Raw genomic sequence first — 12,705 nt, forward strand, 5'->3', positions numbered from 1 at the left:
AAATGATGATTTCTAGTGGATCTAGTGGAATTAATAGCAACACTTTGACTTCATTTTAGACTCATTTAATTTGATTTGAAAGGTGTAACCTAATGAAACGGATTTGCCTGGTGGGGCACAAAATTAAACCTCAACTTATCAAACATCAAAAGGCCATAAGAGCTACTCACAAGCTACATTTTAATAAAAGTAAGGCAGTTAAAAACATCTATAAGGCTTGTGTAATTTCTTTTGGTCGACATGTTTCATTCTATTAATGTTTACATCTGACATTTGTATTTATGTCCACACCAGCCCACGCGCTTCTCTGGTGTCGGTAATGAGAAACTTTTGGGAACAAGACGAGGCGGCCAGCATTAAACTGTGGCTGCAGATCGTGTCTGAAACGAGCTGCTTGATAATATTTTTGTTGTAAATATCAGTTTCCAACATCACAGTGTGAAAATAAAAGCCCAGCACATTTTGCCAAAAATAAGAAGTTCACATTTGGAAACAATGAAAATTTCAGATTGGCATATTTTTTGATGTGGCAGAGGTATTTGGGTGGACAGTAGCTCAGTCTGTAGGGACGGACGACCATGGAATTGGGGCTGATAGCTCAAGTGCCAGTTCCCTTCCTGGGCACTGTCGAGGCGCTCTTGAGCACTGCACAACTGCTCGGGCGCATGTCCCTGTGCAGCCCCCTCACTCTGACATCTCTCCATTATTACATGTCCATAGCGTCCTGTTTGTGCATGTGTGTGTATTTCAGGCCTATGTGTGTGTAGCATGTTTGCAAAAACCCCTCTGGGAATAATAAAGTATATATTCTCCTTTCTTCTTCTACTGAGGTCGGGTTTAGGCCAAGTTTAGTTAACCTCTTTGTTATGCTTGCAGAAAGATCTGTCATTTTTCTGCCTTAAAGGTTCCTGAGGTCAGGTGCTCTTTGTTATAAATTTGCGCTGGGAACTTGACCTTTTTTTAGCAGCCTAGAGATCACATGGTAAAATAAAGTAAGCTAACACAGGGTGCCTATTTCTTTGCTGATTCCACAATTCCTTGGCCTCAAAATGTTTAAAAGTGACGATCAATTTGGGCAATCAATAATAAAGCCTGTAGTATTTTCCCACCAGATGGTCATTTCCTGGAAGTGTGGAGAAGATTTGAAGCAGAATTTACACTTTGGGGGATTTTTGGTTGTATTTTCTGGTGATTTGCAATCTCTGCCAGTGAGAATCGTGCAGTCAACCAAACTGAGTGAAGGCAAATGGGATTCCATCTCTGGCTCTCACAGCCGTGAAAAAGAACATTTGAAAAAAAACTCAACAGCACCATAAAAAACAGAAACAGTGTCCCGCTGTGAGCTCTGCAGACGGTTGTTTTCCCAATATTTACCTTCAGAATAAATTCTTCACCAACCAGGATGCGACCGAGTCCCCAGAAAACTGTCAGAGAAGGCTTTTTATTTCTGCAATGTCTCTGCTGCAGCAGGAGAGCTGCCATCACATCTTAAGTACTGGCAGCATTTGAAACAATAATGCACAAGTGTTTCTGCGAGAGCATTGCGAAGGTGATGGATCTATTACTTTTGTAGCAGCAGGTGCTGGTCAACATTACGTTTATACCTGGAAGGCTTAAGGCCCTTATTGATTTTTTATCAGCCTTAAACACAGTACGACCACTTCTGTTGGCTGTAAGGCTTTGAAAACCTCGGAGTCCAAATGTGAACTTTACTGTCCTGATAGCAGATTTTCTTGTTGTGGGTTTTACAGGTGGAAGTGTTAGGATATAAACTCACATCCTCGGGGATGATCTGTTCATCCAGCAGCCCCCCTGAGGGCTGAGCATGCTCTCCTTTCATGTTTTAAATACAAACGAATGTCACAGTCAGCAGGAAACTGTTTCTTATTAAGTTTGCTGATCATTTAATCTTGTTAAGACTTCTTCTGGGGGCAGAGGATGGATACAGTCTAATTTTGAATGAGCCTGATCTCTGGTGTGACAGATTTCATCTGAAACAGATTGTCTGAAAATCCAAGGACATGATTATTGATTTTGTGGTGAAATAGTGTGTTATTTTGTTTAAGTTCAAGTCTGGGGTTCTGGTTCTGGAGCCTGATTCTGCTCCACAAAAGATTGTAGAGATTTTCCAAGGTACCCTGCAAGATCAGTAAGTCTGGCTCAGCTGGATGGAGCCTTTGAAGGGCATCCGCTCAGCAAGGAAAATGTCATCCTTGATCGTCCTGGGCGCCCCCCTATAGGAGTCGCTTTGTGAAGGAGGCTTTATGGAGGCCTTATATGCAGGAGCGGGAAGAAGATACTGAATTTTTAACTTAATCTGGTTGGATAAAATCTCCTCTGCACATACAAATATAACAGCTTTATCACTTCTGAGGATTTGTACCATCTGAAACATTTCGAACATGGTTAATGCTGTAGTGTTTTAGTTCTTTGGGTAATTTCTCTTATTCTATATCTTTGCAAAAAAAAAAAATAGACACATGAAAGAGAAATGTTACAGTTTCATTTAGCTTTTGTCCAAAGCGACGTACATCTGAAAGTTAATAATGCTATGCCTACCCGGAGCCATTTGGGGTTCAGTGTCTTGCCCAAGGACCCTCCGACATGTGACTGTAGCAGTCAGGAATCGAACCCCCAACCTTCCAATCTAGAGACAACAACTCTACCACTGAGCCACAGCCGCCCCAGAAGCAGAAATATACAATAACATAATTAAATGCACAGGTGGGATGAAGAAAACCCCGGAGGGCTTGATTAAGGAGCCCAGCTAACGTTGAAATTAAAAGCATCTGCAGAGTCTTGCCACAAGTTGTATAATGATATCTTTAGAATGTCATTACACTGCTGTGTGTTTAAGTTACAGTAGGTTTGTCTGAATTCATCAAATGTCAATGGAGTACGGTCTGCTAACAAGCACCGAGCCTCGTGAGTGCTTTCATCCTCTTACTCCACACAGAAAAATAAACTGTAAGTTTAAAGGACCAATTTATGCGTAAAGTAGTGTTTGTGTCGGGAGTCCTCGGTGCAAACAGGAAACCCGGGGCTGTTTGCTGCCTTTAGATGGGGAATTTTAAAGATGCTAAACATCCTGGCCCTTGTTGCAGAGGAGAGCACAAACACCAGGCTGCCCTCCAGCAGCTTCTCCTCTGCGCTCTGACGCTGTGAGAAAAACACACTGAACGCCGTGCAGCTAGCAGCCCATTAAATGTATGTCACCAGCAGAACATACAGCTAATTAGGACTGCTAATGAAATTATGACACGCTAACGTCTTTAAGCAAATGTAGCTGAACATATGTTACCCGAATAAAATAGTTAATTTTTTCAATTACCCATTTTTTTTGCGTCGCATATTTTGTCCTAGAATCTTTCTTTAATCAGTGAGAGAGAATTAACACCAATCAAGTTTCACAGCAGCAGCCCATTCGCAGAGACAAATTACTTCATTTGAAATAATTCATAACGACCCCCTCCCCCCAATCCCCCAACCCTCTAACAATTTTTCATTTCAATTAATTAACAGCTACGCCTGTTTCCCCCCACTTCTGCCCACTTTGACAAACATATATTTACCAGCAGCGAGGAAGGAGAAAATAACTAAAACACTTCTGTGTTTGCAGCAGACTCAATAGCATGTTTTTCATGAGTCAGGGAAGCACGGTCTCACATGACTGAGTCCTCAATCACAGAGTCAATAAAGGAATAAAGCAGCAGTGAAATGCCTTCATGTCACATTGATCTGGATTTCAGAAGGGAGAGGTTATTATGCGCCCATCATAGATGCTAAAGGCGTAAAAGGCTGTTTAGAAACCTGCTGAATAAAAGATTAAATTACAAAACATCATCCAGGTTCGCTTTGTCTGCACGTTTCACAGACCTGAAGGAGGAGGCTGAAGTTTCTTTGTAAACGCCAGACACTCAAACTAAATTCTACATTTAGAAACTCTTTGGAGTCTCATGAGGCTTTGTTGAGATTTACATAAACCTGTTACATTCATCCCTAATCTTGTCACTCTGCAAACATTTTCAAATGCAAAAGCCTCTTAGTACAACCTACGGTAAATCTGCCGTGGATGTTTGCGTTATGAGGAGGTGTGAGGAGTATGAGGAACTTTGATGAAATTCAGTACAAAGTGATATAATTTACCTTTAACTTTCCTGCTTCGATTTATTCTTGCACTGCATGTGTAACAGTTTCACTAAAATGTATCCAATCCTTTACAGACACAAAATATATCGAGCAATTTCAGGAGCACAAAGACTGCTTATCACAAACTTCCTGTTTCATTTCTTATATCTGCTGTTTCGTTCAGTCACTATCTATCGTCGAATGAGGTAACACAATGGTGATTGAGCCTATGGCTCACTGATGAAAGCTTTTGCATTTGCAGTCTTACAGACTGGGTGTCTGTGGAGACCTTTGTGGAAAATATCACAAGCAGCGCCCAGTTAGTGATGCGTTTTCCATCACCCAGCAGTGGTTGGTCTGCCAGAGAGGGTAGGCGGAGCTAAGCGGCTGCTTTTCCTGTCTCTGCAAGTGTTGCGAGTAAACAGTAATCTACTATGGCTGAACAAACAAAGAAAAGATGGATGACTACAGATACAACTTCAACAATAAGAACGATATTACTCTGTATACACATGGGCCTGCCGGTAACTGTGCTATATTCAGGTCTGCAGACAAAGATATTAGGGGCAGATGAAGAGTAACGTTAACCGTGATAAACAGACCATCTCCTGACACTCTGCTCTTCCTAGAGCCCTTCATAGTAGAGCCAATATCAGAGCGACAACAGCAGCACCCTCAGTGACTCTCTCAGAGAGCCATTTTTGTGCTTCTAGTGATCGTCAAAGCGCCATCACACTCCTCTTACTTCAACAAGGGAAACAGAGAGTGAGACAATAGCTGCTCACTGCTGGTTAGTTCTGACAATCAGCTCTACATCGCTGTCAGTGCTACTTTACAGTGGTCAGTCAGACTCCCCCGTGTCCCCTGAAGGTCCATGGTAACTACACATGTTTAGTTTGAAAGGATGCTCAACCTACAGTGCTTTGTTGTTGTTACTGACCACCTCTAGATTGTCTTCTTACTTTGCTTCCCTGATCTAGAAGTGAAATCTAAATTATGGACAGAGCTGGGTGTGTTCTTGGGAGAAATGTAGCCACTTGACCCTCAGCACTGGTTTTAAGCTTGTTTTCTTCTAGTCACTGTACTCTGTTTACCTGTCAGCTGCCTTGTTGGCCATGTTGTTTATTTTGCGACATTTCACTGATGACTTTCTGACATCCTATCATGCCGAATATGCAACCTTGTCACTCTCAGAAACTCGCTCCAAAACTGTTCCTACTCTGCTGGCTTGTCTGCATTTGGGTCCTTACTCCTGTTACCAGTCACGCTGAACTGTGACATTATTTGGATCCGTTTCAGATCGTCAAACAAAATGTAACATAGTTTAAAAACACAGCACTTTGCCATACAGTTTGCGATCTTCATCCTCTCAGAGGTCTGCCTGACATTGCAGAGCTCTTCTTTTTACCATCCTTTGCTCTTTGTGTAAAGAAAAAAAAACCTCAATATCTTTTTTTAATTGTTTGAGGTACAAAACCTAAAGCAGCTGCTTTTGGGCATGGTGGTGTTTTCTAAAGTAGCACCACCACTTGTTATCGCTCAAAGGGGGGTGTGGTCAATCTGAAATCAGGCAAGTGACGTTTATATAATGCTCATGGCATCCCAGCCTGCTTATCTGTTCCAGTATGTAACATTGTCTTCTTCCATAGCCTCTTGAGACCCTGCGTCCTCATACGGGGACATTACATTTTGGCTTCACAGCACCCTAATATTTAATTCTGCGAAACTTAGACCCGTTGGTCTCATTCATGGACACTTTGTCCACCGAAGTTCAGTGATCAGTGTACATTCAAGATGGCCGTGATCCCGACCAAAATGTGTAACAGTCAGTCTCTACAGAAAACTCAACCAGGTACAAAACCTCTTCAGATTTTATGATTGAAACTTGTTTATTTAATGCGTATTAACAGTTGTAGCTTGATATGGCAGACACATTTGACTAATTTTATCCATAACAACAACATACAACACTGTTACGACAAGGTACTCACATGAGGACATTGGGACTTTTTCAATGTAACACAAAGACAATTCTTTGGTTTTATACTTAAAGGTCCTATTAATCCCCAAAAGGTCGGAGAAATCACAAATGCATACCAAACAAAAGCTCTGGTCTCAGGAGGTTAAAACAGCACTCCCAAATGGTCCTACTCTGCTGGTTTGTATTTGTGTCCTTACTCCTGTTACCAGTCACGTTGCTCTGTGACATCATGGAAAGAGTTTGTTGGCCCGTCACATCTTTTGTTAATCCACCAGATAAATAAACACTTCAAGAAGTGCCCATCTGAGCTTAACCCAGTCAGTGCCATGACTCCTAAGTGGTGTCCTGTAATGAAGTGGATAATATTGCCACGCAAAACCTTGACTTCCTGACTATGTGAACCAGTTGTTTTAGTTCAGCAATAGTTTGAAAACCATAGGGACACAACACCGGGCCCCACGTTCATCCTTTCTTTTGATGGCATAAAGCTGCAGAGAGAATTTCTTTTCTCTTTGTTAAAATAAAACTTTTTTTACAAAACATTAAGCAGCAGCTTCAAGTCACGATGCCAAGACCCACCTACATCTCTTGGTGTACCTTTAGTGTAGCGAGGGCTCATCTGGCACCACCGCTTTGCAAACATGCATCCAGCCATCTTTCAGTTTGTCACGCTGCAAGAAGTGTTTTTTATACTTCACACTTGTGACACTATTAAAGCACATGTTTGTGTGTGTGGTGTACTACTGACAGTCTCAAAAACACTGATCCATCAGGCATGTTCTCACTTGTTTTCACCCAAACGGGGGCGTGGTCGTTCCTAAAAGAAGTAGGTGACGTTTGGCTGCTTCCATGTAATGCTCATGACATCCCAGCCTGCTTATCTGTTCCAGTATAAAACCGTGTCACGCTCTCTTAGAAGCAGTCCCAAGCCCTTCCTACTCTGCCTTTACTGCTTTGTCTGCATGTGGGTCCTAATCCCTGCTACCACTAACTTTGAACTGTGACATTATGCGAAGGAGTTTGTTGGAAAAGTCCCACGTATGGTTAATTCATCACAAGAAAAACAAATCCACCCATTTCGAGCTTTACACCGGGGCCAAAGAAGCCAAAGAAACTCCTCAGTGCTGCTCTGTCACTGTGGGTTTACCTGATGTGGGTGTTTTCTGAATATTCTGCGATGCAATTTTGCTTAATCTGTTTCCGCCCCTGAATGCCTCCTCCTCCAGCTACAAATCTCTCCTTCTTTTGTTTACAGAAGCTCGGCACAGGTCGCACAGATAAAGCGGGATACAATTCAATCAAAGGAAGAGGGATGCATGGGTTATACCATCAAGCAAGTCTCTATATTACACTGATACAATAAAGTCCATGTTAAGTGGGCCTGAAACAGAAGGCACAGTGTAATATGATACAGGAAAAATGGATGTTAAGTTAAGTAAGAGTAGATTAATAACGATAAAACATTAGATAAAAGACTCAATTCATTTGTACAGTGATAGAGAGGTCTCTGTGAGCTCAACTGGTTCCTGATTTGTTTTTCAGAGGGACACCATGAAACGATGTCTCCGCTGGTTTTATGACGTTAGCAGAGAAGTTCCCCATCGTGTCTGTAATGGGATTTCGGTCAAGGCAACAATGGAGCCGACTGGGCGCAAAGGTCGTGCAGAACAGAAGCCTGCTCATTTATTACCAGCAGAATAAAAGGCATTAAGCATCGCTGTTTTCTGTCTGAGCTTTAATAATTCATTTAACAAGTATGTGGGTGAATATTTGCCCACAGCGCTTTTAAAACTGTCAAACAACTGCGTGATCCTTAGTCTCCCTTTTGAAGTTTTTATCTCTCATAGAGTAAACAAACCTCACCTCCAACATTAGAGGCCTTCAAAACTCCTTTTCTCAATCAGCATCTTACATCCGTGATTGAGTCTGATATAAACACACAGTAGCTCCTTAGCTACAACATGTTGACATGTTTCTTTATGCCTTAGTCACTGGTTCGGAGTTCAGCGTCATGTGATGTCACATATTTACATGCACCGATCAGAATTAAGCAGCATCTGAACAGATATTTACTCGCATGCATTTGCAAATGATGCACCCACAAATCGTTGACAGCCGATCGAGTTATTGACTGTTTGATATTCAAAAGATGTTTTTCATCAGAGAGGAGGGGTTACAATTGAAGGGGAAAACTTAACCTGAAGAGACTCTGTGCTCGCACAACAATGAAGAGTAAGTGCGTAACCATCTGTGGGCTGAATTTGTGGAACCGTTTGAACATCCAACTAAAGCAAAGCACAAACTTGATTCTGTTTAAATGATTGTACAAAAAAGACATTTTCAATGGGAGAAGAGGAAAGATTGTCATGGCTTATTAAATTGATTAATTTATTAATGTATTTATTGTTTGTAGGGCTGCCCGGTGCAGTGGCAGCTAGAAGGTCAGTGGTTCAAACCCCGGATCCAAAGACATGCTTGTAAGGTTAATTGGTGACTCTAAATAGCTGACCGGGGGTGTGAGTGCGAAAGATTGTCTGTCTCTGTGTGTCAGCCCTGTGACTGACTACCGACCAGTCCCCCCCCCCCATTAATACAAAACAGATTTTGAATTTGAACGCAGCCTGGACACTAACTAACAACAATTTTTTTTTAACAGTGTGATTTATCAACAGAAATCACAGGGTAATCTTAGAACAGAAAATAAAATACTTCTAAGTCCTGAAAGGAGAGTTCTAAGGGTCGTATTAATTATGATAGGAGTCAGTGATGTAGTTACATGTGTCACTTATGTCCTACACATTAAGTAACTTGCGTTTGCAATATAACTAATGTACTCACCACATCTCTTAACATTTTAAGGATTTTGTGCCTGAACAGAACCAAACTGCGCCTGTTCCACAACTTTAATCACGAGTGAAACACCATCGGTGGAGGTGCTGATTTACTGCTCCTGTGGGCCTTGTTAGTGGGTGTTGGAGGACTTGGTGATTCAAAGCTAGCATTAAATGTGTGATCAGATTCACTGTCTTAATTGTTAACTTTTGTCGGATCAGAAAGTTCTTCATGTAAACTGAAAAAAGTAATGTAAATATGAGTGTTTTATTTAGTGACAGGAGCTTATGTCACACTGAGCATGTAATAACTTCTTTTTGTTATATTTAAAAACAAAGACTGTCCACAGGAACATGTTAGCATTTTCCAGACTAGCTGTCAGCTTGTATCTGTCTCCCTGTCGATGACTGTCCCTTACTCTCTCTTTATCCATCTCACTTTCCCTCAGCTCAGCCGCTCGAGACAGATAGCTCTCCACCAGTGACGCTGGTCCTGCTCGGGGTTTCTGCCTGTAAAAAGTAAGTTTTCTCGACACTGTTGCCAAGTTCTTGTTCATGGTGGATTTAGTTTGGTCTCAGGTAATAAAAACCTATGTTGTTGTTGTTTGTTGCTTTATAAATAAAGATTGATTGATTGAGCCCTAAAAAGATGTATTTTAGCTTTAAATCAACAAGCAACATTTATCAACTCTAGTTAAGTCCTGGATTTCCTTGTTGATCAAAAGGGAAAAGAAGCAAATGGACTTTTAAAGTGGAAAAACAAATGTTTTGCCAATTTTCTTGACACTTTTTCAATTGAGGGCTGAAGCGCTAATGTGTTGAGCGAAAGTCAAATAAAGTGCAGGGTACGTATCAACAAGTACGGGGGGGGGGGGGTCTTAGGGCTGGTCATATGAAACAGAGCTACAGCCTGCAGACTCTTAAAGCACCACTTAATCTGACACCTGAACAATAACCACACTTAACAAAAGCCCGCTGATCTCCTGCACACAAAGAGAAAGGCAAAAAAAAAAATCGAACTCAAGTCCCTCTAACTGAGAGGCTTCAAGGTTAGCCGCTGAGCCGCCATGACAACCCACCATTATGAATAATATCAGTGTGCAGCTCGTCCTGGCATCCAGCAGAAAGTCATTCATTTCATTTGACGGTGGGAACAAAAGGAACCTTTTTGGGCTTAAAAGCATCCCCTGTGTGCATTGGGGTTTCATTAACTGACTTTTTAGCAAGTAACAGGCTGAGGAGAGTGAGTAAAATGTTTTCCTTCCACTAAGTGTGTAAGAACTACAGAGTTTGATCCAACCCCTGAAGCGTTTTGGGGAGTGGAGCCAACTTATTCTTCCATATCAACATTCACATACACTTATCTCAGGATATAGAGGCTTTTAGATCCTTTACTTAAAGCGGCATTATGCAAATACCTCGCCCTAACAGCTTCAAAATCCTTTCAGTGGCTGACTTGTATCTGGGAGAATTGCAACCTCTTACTTCCCCATTCCAAAGCCCGTTCTGTGTGTTACTTCAGTCGAGCAGGTACAATCTCCTGCAAGAAGTGGATAACATTTTTTGGCACGTCTTTCTGGCAGAAAGCTTTGAAGGCAGACTTCTCCTGTTACCGGTCTTGGATCCGTATTCATGTAATGGACATCCTGGCAGAGGTGAAGGGGCCAAGGACGAAAAAAAGAGTGACAGAACAAGAGGCTGGACAAGAGTCAACCTCTGACTGGCCTTTGAGTGGTGAGCAAGAGACACTCTAACTGTAGGGGCGTCAGGATAATCCATACCTATATTTATCTCGTTTTGCCTTCATGTCATGGCTCTTCTTTGTCAGTATCTTCGCCTGCTGCAGTAGCTCAATCTTGTGATTTTCACTTACAAACTAAACTTTTATGTCTGGCTATATTTTACCATCCTATCGAGGAAGGATTTGCAGTTCCTCTGTCAGGGCAACCTCCCCATCTTTACTTCCGGCTGCAGCACTTGCATAGATTTGGTGTGAGGTATCCAGCCTGTTTAAGATGAAATCCTCCATTCTCCTTAATTCTTTGCTCTAGGCCGTCAATTGTCTTATCCTTCTCTTTCATTAGGTCCTTCTTTGTTTGATTTCATCATCAGGTCCAGCAGCATTGCTTGCTGTTTATCCACTGTGCTCGGTTTATTTGTCGTGAAGTTCAGAGTTATCCTGATATCCTGGTATGCAACAACTCTTCCTCAGCAGCATTACTGGCTTACTTTGGTGGCATTTTACAAACGCTTTGGCTGTCGTCCTCGTTTCCTGCAGTTTCTTTGCTCATACGCAATAAAACATGATTTAATATAAAACATAATGCGTTGTTTGAGCTACAAACAACTCGTAGACATCTTAAAGAAGACAAGGAATCCAAGCGAGATAGCATTTTTATAAGCAATAAAGCTGGGAAACACGGGTTTCATCTTTAACAGTGCATTGTGTTTTATGAGCTTATTGTGGGCTTTTTATGTAAAATCTTTATCTGTAAAGTAGCTAGTAAGAATAAGTGGCTGATAGATGTAGTGGAATAAACCATATAGCACAATGTAACCCTCTGAGATGCGGTGAAGTAGAAATATAAAGTACATATGACGGATCTTCGGCCCCTGATGCATGTCTGCTTTTTTGTCTGTTTCTTATGTTTATGTCTGTAGGAAACATTTTTATTCCTACTTTTTGCCCATCTGGCCCAGGCCTTCCTGGCAGAAGATATATTGTATCTCGGTGGGACCTTTCTGGTTAAATACGGGATAAATAAATAAAAATACGCCCACCAGTGTAGTAGTGGAGTGGTTGTTAGAGCTGTAGGCTGCCTCTGGCATCCCAGCATCCCCCCTGACTGAGACTTGAGCATCTCATAAAGCCCTGCCAGCTCACAGACAGACACACACAGTGTTACCTCTCACTGCTTGTATTAGCCACTCTATACCTGGAGGAAAGGGCACACTTGGCTCTTACATGCTGACCTACTTTTCCACCATTATAGCCTGACAGCCTCTACTCAGGATGGAAATCAGTTGTTGAGGAAGGAGTCTTTAAGAGGCCTGGTGCGGTCTGGTCTGGTCAGCCGAAAAAGAGAGGTGTCGGATAAGAAGAACAGGAAGTGATGCGAATCGTCAGCTTGCGCCGCGAATGATCTTGTGATCTTACATCACGGCAATCAGATTTACAGTCACTCTAATCCTCCCGAGCTTCCACCTTTCTGTCCACTTAGCACACGTTCATTTTCATTCCAGGCACTTAGATACTTCTTCCTTCTACACGTAGAGACAGTGCACCAAAGGTAAAAAACTTCAATTACATCAGACTTTAGAAGTAGCTGAGGCTATTACTCGGCCTGGTTCCACTTCACAGCCTCCCAGTATGTAAATCAAGAAAAGGTTTTTCACCTGGCGGGTCAAACGTTGCTGCTGGTAGTTTATTCCCAAGGTGCTTCATCTGTGAGTGTGTGTGTGTGCATGTTATAGAGGATTAAACTCTGTTTATCATCCAAATGAAGTCTCAACTCTCAAACTACATTAAGATACCATTACTGAATACACACAGGAGGGCCGCTTGGTAAATATAACAGCACTGCAGATGTCTGTTGCCTGTCCAAAAATCCATACTAACACACTTGGAGGGATGGAGGGGAAATCTATCTGCTTCTGACTGTGAGGCACATTCAGCGTGCCATTTTCCATTTAATTAAGCACATAGATTTTTAACCTTAAAGCATCTTCACTAAATAATCTATGTGTGCTCTGCACAGAATTATA

General features: G+C 41.9%; 1 protein-coding gene across 3 annotated transcripts in view; it reads right to left on the bottom strand.

Annotated features, from left to right (window-relative positions):
* Positions 1-12,705, bottom strand: part of tspan4a (tetraspanin 4a) — a 165,514-nt gene that overhangs the window by 67,211 nt on the left and 85,598 nt on the right. The gene's annotated exons all lie outside the window — the stretch shown is intronic.

Source organism: Semicossyphus pulcher, unplaced genomic scaffold (genome assembly GCF_022749685.1).
Source record: "Semicossyphus pulcher isolate SPU_LCO1_2020_fin unplaced genomic scaffold, fSemPul1.0.p SCAF_1, whole genome shotgun sequence".
NCBI lineage: Eukaryota > Metazoa > Chordata > Actinopteri > Labriformes > Labridae > Semicossyphus > Semicossyphus pulcher.